The 12,600-nt window shown below is 36.0% G+C and overlaps 1 long non-coding RNA gene across 1 annotated transcript in view; it reads right to left on the minus strand.

The window, feature by feature from the left end:
* Nucleotides 1–6,444: 6,444 nt before the first annotated feature.
* The window catches only part of LOC306814766, a 9,693-nt gene continuing 3,537 nt past the window's right edge, over nt 6,445–12,600 (minus strand). The window contains exon 3 of the long non-coding RNA XR_013777233.1: nt 6,445–6,790. This is a non-coding gene — a long non-coding RNA (uncharacterized lncRNA). The remainder of the gene's footprint in view (nt 6,791–12,600) is intronic.

The following is a 12,600-nucleotide window of genomic DNA, read 5'->3' on the forward strand; positions in this document are numbered from 1 at the left end:
TAAAAAAAAACCCCATGAAGAATACTGTCATTAAAAGTATTTCCAAACTGTTTCCAAATCCTAAATTTAGATTTGGATTAGGTAAACCTTTATTGTGTTTTTTAAAAAATATGTACTCTGAATTGGGAGCCAGTCCAACAAATATACCATAAACTGTATCTAGAGGGGATTCCCAAATTCCTATCTATATTGCATCTATTTGTAACTGACACTGGCATTGGGTTTTTACATTGGTAGTTTGGAACAAAGATCAACATGAAAATTCAGGATTCTAGCTGAACTTTAAGTTCCTGCTGCTCATAGTTTAATAAAAGGCAATTACATATTTAAAGTTAAATGTAAAGATTAAAAGTTTCTAGGTCTTGCTGTGAATTTATCAAATGTGCAAAACATCATGCACTGCAAAGTTATAATTTGTCTGTTTTAATTTCACTGACATTATGAGTCTGCATGCATACCTGCATATACACATATCTGCCAATAGTGATTGAAAAAGACTGTTTTACTTTACTACTTTGTATAAGTTACAGAACAGTCATTTTCTTGCCTGTTTATGGGTTGAAATGTACATATGCTTTCCCCTTCAATTCAGGTTCTGTGATAACAACAAACCAGAGCAATACATAAAAAATGCTGAAGGCCTGCACATTAAGAATGCATGCTTTCCTGCAGGTCTCAGAATTATAGTTGCAGTGTTTTTTTTTCTGCTTTCAACACCCATTGAATGAGAGCCTTGGGATGAAGTCTGAAAAACTGAAATGAACAGAATTGTCATCTCTTTCTGTACATGCTGGTATTTAGCCTCAGGCTGTATCATACTCGCTGTAGACTTTTAAAGCATGGTTTTCACGAGTAGAAAGACTTTCTTACCTGCCTTTGCTGCTGCCAGGTTCAATGCAATTCAAATATAATTCAATCAACTGATTTTGCACTAGTTAGGTTGTTTATTATTTTTCTTTCTCTTTCACTTGGGACATGCTACTAAAGTCTAACATGTGGTTTTTAGATATTTTTGCCTTTGTAACTGATCTCTAATATTTTTTCAAATGATTTTTCATTTTTCACAGAATAAAGCTGAAAGGCTTATTTTTAAAAATCTTTCTGAAGAGGTAGATGACATCTGGATAATGTAGTGAATTGTGAGGTGCAAAGGTATAGCTGGAAAGGACTAAGATTAAAAATAATTTAGCATAATTTTTTTGCCTGAAAAATCTACTTCACAGCTGTAAAATAACACTAAAATAGATACATAGAATATTAAAGTACAACCTTAGAGCTCCTGTGATTATGGAAGCCCTTTAAAGGACAGCTGTGCCACATTTTTCAAGGAGATCTTTCTGCTCTTAGGTGTCACTGAGGTAGTTCCTGTGTGTATGTGGCTTCTCTGCATGTATGTGGGACTGAGACAGGTTTTCCCCTACATTTGCTGCTCAATTTTCACACTGCAGCTACTCTGTATGTTTTTTTCTCCGTAGGTTATTTTCTTGTGCATGGATAAATATATGGTAGATCACTGTGTTTGTGTGGAGGAAAACCTTAAACTGAAGGAAATTGCATGTATGAGACAGAATGGCAAACACTACTGGATTTCAGAATGCATGAAAAAATGTTTTAGTCTTTGCTCATGTTCTGTACAGCACATCTGATAATACAAAAGATATGCTTCCTTTTCCAAATGATCTAGAACACACCAAGGGTTATGAAATTATAACTAATACTCTTCCTGAAGATTTTCAGGCATCTGTCTGAGCTGAAATAAATTCAGAATTTATATTCCTTAAGGATAAGTAGACATCTTTGGTTACTATACAAAATCTAAAGAAGTTTTTCTGAGAACAAAACTTTCAACAATATTTTCCTTCAGATTTGTTTCTAATCTAACATTTGTTTTAAACTGATTAACATAATTGATTTTAAGTTGAGTGTATGTGAACTGCATTTTTGCAAGTTGCTGATTTGCCTGGCTGAACTGCTGAGGCTATGAGACCAGTTTTCACTCCTGTCTGCTATGGTTGGTAGAGGAAATATAAATCCTTTCATGTATGAGTTTTAAGGCATCTCATTTGCGATCATGCTATTTCTATGCCATTTGAGAAGAGGGGAGATTTCATGAAAAATGTAAATCTAGATGTATCAAACTAAGTTGCAATATTTGGATAGCAGAAAGTAATCCAACTTAGAGTAATTTAAATGGCTTTTCTTGGCAAAGAATTATTTCTTTTGTCAAAACTAAATGGGTTTTGCTGAAAACCATTCTAATTTTTCAAAACCAGCATAGGAAAAACATTGTTTTGAAGCAACATATTTTCCAGTATATGTCAATAACCTAACACTAAGGAAATGTGTTGATAAAGGTTTTGAAAACAAAGTTTCTGAACTATTTCCTAAGATATTGCCTTCAAACTGACAGTTAGTAAGACTTCATAAATTCTCTTTACTTTAGCAGATATTTATCTCAAAGGAGTTACACATATATGATTAATATAAAACAATATATAGTCTAAAACAAGTACTCTGCAATATGTAGGGGAAGCAGGCAAAGAACCAAACCTTGTATTCAGATTTTCAAAACAGTATGAGTTATGAATTGACCTTACTAATATAATCATGTTTCATGATTAATTACTTATTTATTAACTTGTATAGTGATTATGCTTATGAAGAATTGGTGGGTAAGTAGAGACAAAAATAGATTAATTGGCTGGTTTGTAACTTCCATGCAGTATGAAGAAATGAACCCTGATTTAAAGAAGATATTTATATATAAAAAAAAAATCACCATATTTCCCCCCCCCCCAGTTTTTAAAAATTTGCACTGGAATATTTGTGTCAATTTTATTATCCCTAGCTTTAAATGTCAATATAAAGACTAGCAGTTTTAGAAAATGGACTATACTTAGGAACATATTTTCCCCCTAATTTTGCAACCAGATGGTCACATATTGAAGAATCCTAGATTATCCCAAACTTGTTTACTATATAAACAAACTTGAAAATATTGCACTTATGGCAAGCCTAAAACTGCATTTTTGCTAGTAGGAAGCTTTTCCACAAGAATCAATCAATGTGATGACATAGGTGTAAGCTGTGCTTCCTGACACTATCAGGTTAGGAACTTCATACCAACTTAAATAATATCAAAGGCAACAAATTTTTCATACAAATGAGAAAGAGAACTAGTGCTATTCAGGAAGATTAAACCAAGTATCAGTTAAATTAAATGGAAAATTTTCATTACATTTAGAGAAATTGAGCCAAATAACTGAAGTTGAATCCTTAACCAAAGTGCACTTTTATTGTATGAATTGTATCCAGCTCTGCAGTCTCCATCACAGGAAGGAATGGATGTGTTGGAGACAGTCTAGATGACAGACACCAAGATGATTAGAGGGACAGAGCACCTCTCCTGTGAGGGAAGTCTGATAGAAATATTCAGCCTGAGAAAAAGCATCAGATTGTATCTAGTTGCTGCCTTCTGGAATCTATAAGAAAGGTAGAGAGGAACTATTTAAAAGTGCATGTAGTGATAGGACAAGGAAGAATGATTTCAGACTTAAAGATGGTGGGTTTAGCTTAGATATTAGGAAGAATTTCATTACTATGAGACTGGTGAGGCACTGAAAAAGGTTGCCCAGAGAAGCTCTGGATGCTCCATTTCTGCCAGTATTTAAGGCCAAATTGGATGGGAGTCTGAGTAAGCTGATGTAGTGGAAGGTGTCCCTGTTCATGGCAGGGCAGTTGGAACTAGGTGATCTGTTTCAACACAGGTCTAACAATTCAATTAAAGTAGTAACTTGAGTAATAATTTATGGAAAGCAGTGAAATTGGAGAAATTCTTATGAATTAATAGGTTACAGTCTTGGACGTAGCTTACAAGGTGCATCCCAGTGTGTTTATAGGAGTCATACCCAAGGAGTAGAATAGATATGTGTCTAAATATCAAAAATTCTTGGTGCGAACTTTTGTTGGAAACAGTGAAATAAAAACACATAGAGAAATAAAGACAAATAAGATGCTCAAAACACCTTTGTGGTTTGGAATATATTTTTCAAAAATTTAAATTGTACCAAAATGCAGAAAAATTTATTATTATTATGAAGTCAAAAAAGTGAAATTAAATTGTTTATGATTATCCTGGTTTTGTATTAATTGATTTTTTGGTGAAGAGGGAAGGAGTTATCCATGTGTGAGAAACGATGCTCGCTTTTATAACTTCAGAGGTTTATTAAACCTTGACAAAAAAACAATGAAAGACTGAATTAGGAGAAAGAAGAGTGCTGGGAGCACAGGACTAAACTACCATGTGCTCACCTACAAAAGTGGCTGCTCTGACTTTTGTCCCTAGACCCTCCCAAATTGTTGTTGATCAACTCCTTCTGTGCCGTCCATTGATGGAGACTACTTTCTTGCTCCTTCATTAGAGGTTAGCTGTAGTACCAAGGTGGCGCTCCCCAAATGCCCCAGTTACCCCAACTATGCCGTGCCCACGATACATGATAGGGGAAAGACTACTATGGGGGATATATCACAATAACATATGGATCCACAAAACTTAACATACACACAATATTTATCGTTTAATTGTGAGAGCAAACCATCACAGTACTAATCTCTAACACGCGGAAGTGATTTTCTAAGAGAAGCTGCTACAAGTTTGCTCTATGCCTGGCAAAACCAACTGCTGGCTGGCTCTGAGAGTCGGCATGCTGAAAAGCCAATTAAAGAGCTGAACACGCCCCTGCAAGGCCCACATTTTAAAACTAACCAACCCCAGAAATCTGTCTCTTGTTTCTGCCTTTGAACAGGTAACTAGGCACTATCGGGGCTGGCCCTGCTCTCCCGTGTGGCTCACGGGCCTGGCGTGGCTGGGCCGGAGCAGGCCCTGCCTCTGCCGCAGCCCTGGCTGGGCCGTGATCCCTCCCCAGCACGGACAGGCCGGCCCGCCACACAGCTGAAATGCTGCTGCCACTGAGTTCTGCCAAAAAAGAGCCAGGCAGGGGAGAGGAAGCTATCGATCCAAGGGTGCTGCCATGGAGTCTTAGCCTGGCTGCTGAGATCCTAGTCACTCCCCCTCCCCAGAGGGGCCACTGCTGTTCTGGCCCAGGCCCCTGAGATCCTGGCACAGCCCCTCCAGCGCTGCTGCTGGAAAACCCTCTGCAGTAAACAGCTCCAGCCACAGCCCGGCACAGATCACACAACCATCTGCGCGCCCAGCAAAATAATAACTCTTTTAGTGCACAGATGAAACATCAATCCTCTTAAGTGAGAAAAAAGAAAGAGTGAAGTTATGGAGAGAGCAACATGAGGCATGAAGGTCAATAAAGAAGGAGTCAAATACCAGATGAAAGGAGAATGAAGAGATACCTTATTCTTGGGCCAAAATTCATTTCCAAGCCATGGTGACATGCTATAATACACTGAAGTACACCTGTAAATCATTGAAAAGTGTGGGGAGAGGGAGTGTTCTAACTGTAAGCATGAGCAAAGGCACCCATGCTGAAGCAGGCAAATGTTGAAATAGTTGAGATCCAATGAGAAACTTAAGCAGAGAAAGATAAGAGTGGTGAAGACCTTTTGCCCCCAGAGAAGAAGACCTCTATTTCCAGAAATGAAGATGATCTCAGAGATAGAATCCTTACTTCTGAATAGCTCATCCTTAAAAATGTGCCCCATTAGCCGTAGATTGAGCCCTTGAAAGCAGTTACGGGAAAAGCTGCAAGTTGAGGGAGAGACGTTCACATGGCGAACAGATTCCATTTCCCGGGCGGCTGATTCACTGTGACACAGAAGGCACAAGAGAACTGTTTTCTTGTGAAGAAGTCTCCATAGCATGGCAGAAGAGACACCTTTCCCTAAGTAAACTGAAGAAAGATTATTTTAGAAGTGGTAAACAGACTAAAAGTCATGGGTTTTGTCTCTTTATGTTGCCAGTGGGTGAAAAGAGAGGGTGTGTGGGAGAAGTGGGGGATGAGAAGTTTATTCAGACTTCTTATTATATTTATTTAAATTCTGTTATAAAAGTTTTCTTTATACTCTTCAAAGTTTGTGCCTGCTTTGATCTCCTCCTATGTCTTATCTCACAGCAGAAAATTAGTGAATTATTCTAGTGGGTACATGGGCATTTGGCCAGCACTTAACCCATTACACTGGTACTGGTATCATTTTATATTTCAGAAAACTTCATTAAAATCCCATCCATTTGGTAACATAAACTTCTGCTGCTGTTTTGGTTTCAGTGGCATTGGATGTTATCACAACAAAACAACAAAAATCATAATAAGGAAAAAATGGAAATGGATTTTATTCTCATTCAAAAACAAAACGTTGCTACAATAATGCTAATAGGGCGTGTGTGTTGACAGTACACAAGAAATGTGTCTGGTATATAACCAGCAGCATAGAAATACCTGAATAATTTATTAGAGGACTTGGCTATTTATTTGAACTTAAGCATAAGGCTATTATATATTTACTGCAAGACAGATCAACACAGTTAAGAACAGTCTTGTTATTTTTCATCCAGTATGAGTACTGAGCTTGCTGTCTCATTTTCATGTGCCATAGGTAGCTTGCCTCTGCCAGGCCTTTGTTTGTGATTCAGCTGTCATAGATGTTACTGTGACTCTTCCCATTCACTTTGAGGAGTCTTGGACTGATCTGCTAAAGTACATTTTCCTTCATGAATATCAATGGAAGTGGCATGTAAGTGCCAGATTTCATTTTATTCTTAATGCACCCTGCTGGATAGAGTGCATGCTTTGTTCATTCAATGAGTATGAAATACCAAAACCTGTCAGAGAGATATCAGAGGCAATTATAGCACATTTAGAGTACTATGCTATGAGAAAATAGTTTCAGAATAACTGTAATTTATTCTATGCAAATTGTTTCAACTACACTGTGCAGAATATATATTTGACAGCAATTGATACCATAACAATATTAGCCAAATTATATTAACTGTAAGTTAACTCTAGGTCTGCTTTATTTTGCTGGACTAAAGTATGACTTTTTGTTTTCTATAAAAATAGAGCCCCTTTCACATAAGACAGACAGAGTTGTTTACTCTGCATAAAGAGATAAGTACATTCTGTGATTAAGTTTCTTATAACGGGGATATTTTTTTATCTTTGTGAGTTTTTCTGAGCAATAATTTGCGATTGGTTTTTAAGGTACTGATCTTATAAATGGGGATCCATATGAGAAAACTTGTGAAGGTCTGTTTCAGGATTTACTTCACTCCATGAAAATATCGGAAACAAGATATTCTATGAAGTTTAGCATATATAAACATTTGCGTTGGTATGGGAAAGAAATAATACATTTTAATGGACCCCAAAAATTTAATAACTGATTTTAAACCTCCCTTTGACCCTGATTTGTGACCATATCATCTGCTTGTACAGAGAAAGTTAAAACAGTTAAGCAGCCTTTTCTGTTGCTTACAAATGAAGCATTATCAAAACAAGTATGTAGAGTTCATACACTCATATTTAAAACTCAACATTTGAATCGGGCAAAGCACAAAATAGAGTCACAGAAGAGTCACTTCCAAGAGGCAGAAGTAATGTTTATCACAGAGATACATAAGGAGTTCACACTTTACATTTGAGAGAAAAACCTGAGAAGTTACTTGATTGCAGTTTATAAGTACTTTCAGAGAGAGAAAAAGCCAATTGCTTAAGTACTTTGCAATTTTCCAGGCAGAGAAAGATGTAAAAAACCCAGAGGTAGAAACTGGAATGAAACCAAGAAACAGATTTTGAACAATGAAAGAGATTAAACCCTGAAGTAAGCAGTAGTGGATTCTTCAGCTCTCTAAAAAACATCACTTGAATCCTGAAGATATTAGCTAAAAAAATAAGGCACTAGATTTCATGCAGCTGTATTTGAGTGATACTAAACAAGCTGGTCATGAGTATGTGCAACTAGATGATCTTTTGGCCACAACAGGAACTGGGAATGGGCAGAGAAAATAAAGTTTTAAGTTGCTATCCTGCCATCCAGCAGGCAATAAATTTAGTCAATGTAGACAACATTTTTACCCTCTTCTCTATCTATCTGCCTTTACAGGTAGCAGAAAAAGAGGGAAGGTAAATCCTAAATCCTCCAAGGGATAATTTAGACAAAGAATTAGTGAAGGATGCTATGAATTACCCTTTTCTAATTGACTCTCTTTCTATCAATCAGAGAAGAGGTACAGATGGATTGGATACTTCTCCAAATACTTCCTTGATAAATTAAATTTTGGTACAGAAACTGTTCCCTAGGGAGAAAAACAACTCATCTTCTTCTCTTGAGATAATTCCTTATCTATTTAGGAGTAATCTCTGAATTCACACAGGTAAATAAGGAAGGTTATAAGGCACACTATATCAACTGAATCATTTTAAGAAGTTCTTTGTAGAGATTTGGTATAACACAGACCCACATATAGTCAAATGGTTTCTAGGTTTTGCAACAGCAATTGTTAAAAAAAAAATAAATTGTAGCTTCTTTCCTCTAGAACTATCTGCAAAGATAGTCTGATTAGTTATCTTTTTGCCTGTCAGCCCTGTAAAAATAAGTTGTCACTGTGGACAAATAATAGATTGTAAAGGAAAAAATCTTGACACTAGTGAGCGATTAATAAAAATACTGAATGAGAAGAATGTGAAGATCTTCAGAGGACATTTCCTGGAGCATATTTTCTAGCTACAAGCTTCAGTGCCGAGTTGAGGCATATCATTCAAAGAGACTGAATATCCTCACCTATAGAAAAGTAAGGAAAGGATAATGATTATTGAGCATTTAGCTCAGTAGGTATACTTCAATTCAGCCAATATAAATGTCTTTAGAAATAAGAACTGAGACATACACACCTGAATTTGTAATGAAATAAACTTTGCATACAAATAACCGAACTCTTAACAATTATTTTCTAAAAGTTAAATACTTTTAGTAAAATAATCTAATGAATGAGCAGGACGAGTAAACATCCTCTTACTGGTAGGCTTGAGTCTACAGAACCTCATATTATTCCTAGAACTTTTTTGAGTACTTTGAATCTCAAACTGTGGGTCTTGAAAAGCATGAAAACTCCCACAAATTAAAAAAAAGACTGAATTTAAATTGATTGGTGAAATTATGTTAAATACTTGTATTGATACTATCTTCTTAGTGCGGGAAGGGATGCATTTATTGTTAAGTTTAGCTGTCTCAAAAATAGTTATTATTTTGGTCAACATCTACAAAATTACTTACACTGTTACTGTTAGTCTCACATAGTCATGTAGGAAAAGTCATCCTAGTATATGAAGCCACTTAGACTCACTTAATTATTTTTTATTGGATGCACCAATTTCCAGTTGTTTAAAACTCTAGTCCTGTTTTCGAATTTAAAAGCAGTTTTACCTTTGGGTAAAGAAACAACTTTCCATTGCTTCAGGAACATATGGCAGCTTGAAAATCTGTGGATGAGGTTTCTTCAAGTAGCTTAGAAATAGTAATATAGTAGTGCTGTAGTAAAGTAGCACCATAAATATGCATGCTTATTAACGGTATTTCTAATGAGGCAGTGCAATATTAAAATTTAAGAGTTTCTCACTAGCTTTTTCTAAATATATAACTCTTCTGCCTTTATGATGAATATATGCTGTGATACAAGTATCCAAAGAATCTGAGACCAAAAAACAGGACTGAACAAAAGCTACCATATAGATATTTATAGCACTGGTAAACCATGACAATATCCAGTTTGCTGACTAGAAGAAAAAATTTTGCCTTCCTTCAGCCATAATTTCCTTTATTGTTTCTGTCTATTCCAATTATTATATTTTTATAAGATGCAAATGAAATGTGATTAAATATTCCAATCCTTCCTAATATGAACAGCAATTTGAAATAAAGCCAAGTATTAAACATGAAAGTTAACCCAACTGGTTTTTGTCAGACAAAAAATCAAATAGGAGACCAACTGTCTTAACTCTGTTTTATTTTAGGACTGTGTCTTCTCAGGCTTTGAAAGTGTCAGAACAGTTATAATCATATGCTCAAGATTTAATAGATGATACTGAACAATATGGTTGAATACGAGACAGAACTAGAGCTTTTTGTTGACATGACAATTCATGCCTTTTGATGGCTGTCAAAGCAGGATATAACATAAGCAAAAACCACCATCCTAAAAAACCCAGCAATTAGAAACAGAATTAGTTTTCCTGTTCAAAATACTGTGGCAGATTTTAGTTATTTACCTTATCCTATCTTTATCACAGAAATATATCTCTAGTGGAAAACAGGCAAAATAATGACAAAACACTCAGGGTAGTTATTGACTTCTGATGCTGAAATTTACGTCAAGATAATCTCCACACTAATGAAATCCTCTCAATGTAATTATTCCTCTTGAAGAATTTTTTAAACATTTCTACTTTTATTGACTTGTTCAAATGGACAACTATTTTGTCTTTCCCTCTTCTCCAATAACAATATTGATTTAAAAAAAAAATAACACAGTCAATCAGTGTTCACTGAATTTGTAAGTGAAAAAAGTTGCCTTCTCAGAGCAACTTCAGTTTTACTTTCCATTGTGCTGTTTTCGCCCAGAATTGATTATAAATTCATACAGTCTGACTCTATAACTGTTGAACTTCTGTATTGGTTCTGCATACAAGACAAGGTTTTGGTAGCAGGGAGTTTACATAGATGGCTTCTGTTGAGAAGATGCCAGAAGCCTCTGCTATGTCTAACAGAGACAGTGACAGATAACTCCAAGACTGACCTGATACCAATCATAGCTGAAGTCATCAGCAATGGTGGTAGCACCTGTGGAACCACGTAATTAAGAAGAGGAAAAAAAAGAGATTCTGTTGGGGAACAGTATCCAGAGGAGAGGAATATAAAAGAGCAGTAGTCCTGCAGACACCAGTGGAGATGGAGTGGAGGGAGGTGCTTCAGATTTTGAAAGACCCTCCAGCCACTGGACCATGGTGAGGCAGTTTGAAGACCAGCATAATGAGGGACCCACCCTGGAAAAGTCTGCTCTTGAAGGACAGTGCCCTGTGGAAGGGACCAGCACTGAAGCAGTTATGGAGTGCTTGGCCCATGAGAAGAACTCATGTTGAACAAGTACATGGAGGACTGTTTATCATGAGAGGGACTCCATTGTGGAGCAGGGGATGAGTGTGAGGAGACCTACCCACAAAGGACAAGGAGCAGCAGAAATGTGATGAAGTGAGCACAACACCCATTCCATCTCCTTGCACCACTGGAAGGGTGTAGGAGTGTAAGGCAGAGAAATTTCTAGTCAAGCCCAGAAAGAAGGGATTTTTAAGATCTGGGTTTTGTTTCTCATTATTCTACTGTAATGTGATTGACAAGAAAGTAATTTTCCCAATTTTTTTCAGTCTCTTTAGCTCAAGTAATTGTTGAGCGCCCTCTACCTGTTCTCAGCCTCTGCCTATTCTTATCTCAATGCAGGAACCTTTTGTTAAACTTTCTCTCAGTTGTCCAGGTGAGGAGAGGAGGAATAAAGCACTTTTGGTAGGAAATTGGAGTCCAGCCAGGATCAACTTACCTGAAAAACTAAATTTGCTATAAATTTTGACTGAATCTTCTGTAGCAATTTAATAAAACTGTCGATGTTATTTGCATTGAAGCATCACACATTGTATAATTCACTAATATCTTTGGAGATTAAGTAACCAAGAATAAAATTGAAAGATGGCAAGCAGATTTTGAAACAGACTGAAGAATTATAGCAAGCCATAGGACACTTTTCCTAGTCTGAAATTAGCATCAGAAGGCTAATTGAAAGCATTAAATGTGCTATTTCATTAAATAATCCCATTTTGTTATTTCATTAGAAGAATAAACATTGTAATAATGTACATTCTTTATAAAGGCTTGAAAGTTTTATCATACAAAGACAATTTAATGCATTTTATAGAAAGACTTTGTCCTATTATTATTTGCCTGTAAAGCATGTATGCATGTGGCTTTTATTGATCATAGCAACTGTATGCCTGTTTCCACATGGAAAATGGTGAGTTGTTGAGAGTTGCTTCATGGGCCAAATGTAACTACATGTTTCTTAACAACTAACTCTTGGGCAGGAAATGCAACCCAATCGAGAATATAGGTTCTAATATATGGAGCCATGTCTGAGGAACTAAAAACTATCTAATTTTTAGACAGCATGCCCATTCCATTCTTATTTTTCTTTAGGTCTGGTTGGTTTTTTTATTGATTCATTCTTTAATATAAAGTTTGCAAAAATTTCAGGGATTGCTGATTTCCTACTTGAAATGCTTTGCCTATTTTTTTCCTTAAATGATTTAATTTTTAATAATTTTCTTCCTCAATCCATATGGAATGGGAATAATAATCTGTTATCTCTGATTCATATAGCAGAATAAAAAAATCAAAACATATAAATCCTGCAGTGTTCTAAAAATTTCATGAATCAAAATATGAAATCTGCTTTTAATTCCACTTAACCTGCTTAATTCCAATTAATACAAACATGCACACACACAGAGTCTGACAACAGTAGTTTTACTAATTGAATTGCCAAGCAAGGTGGGTAAAAATGTACAGAAAGGTAATGACAGTGTCACT

This window comes from Erithacus rubecula (assembly GCF_903797595.1).
Source record: "Erithacus rubecula genome assembly, contig: SUPER_Z_unloc_2, whole genome shotgun sequence".
Classification (NCBI taxonomy): Eukaryota; Metazoa; Chordata; class Aves; order Passeriformes; family Muscicapidae; genus Erithacus; species Erithacus rubecula.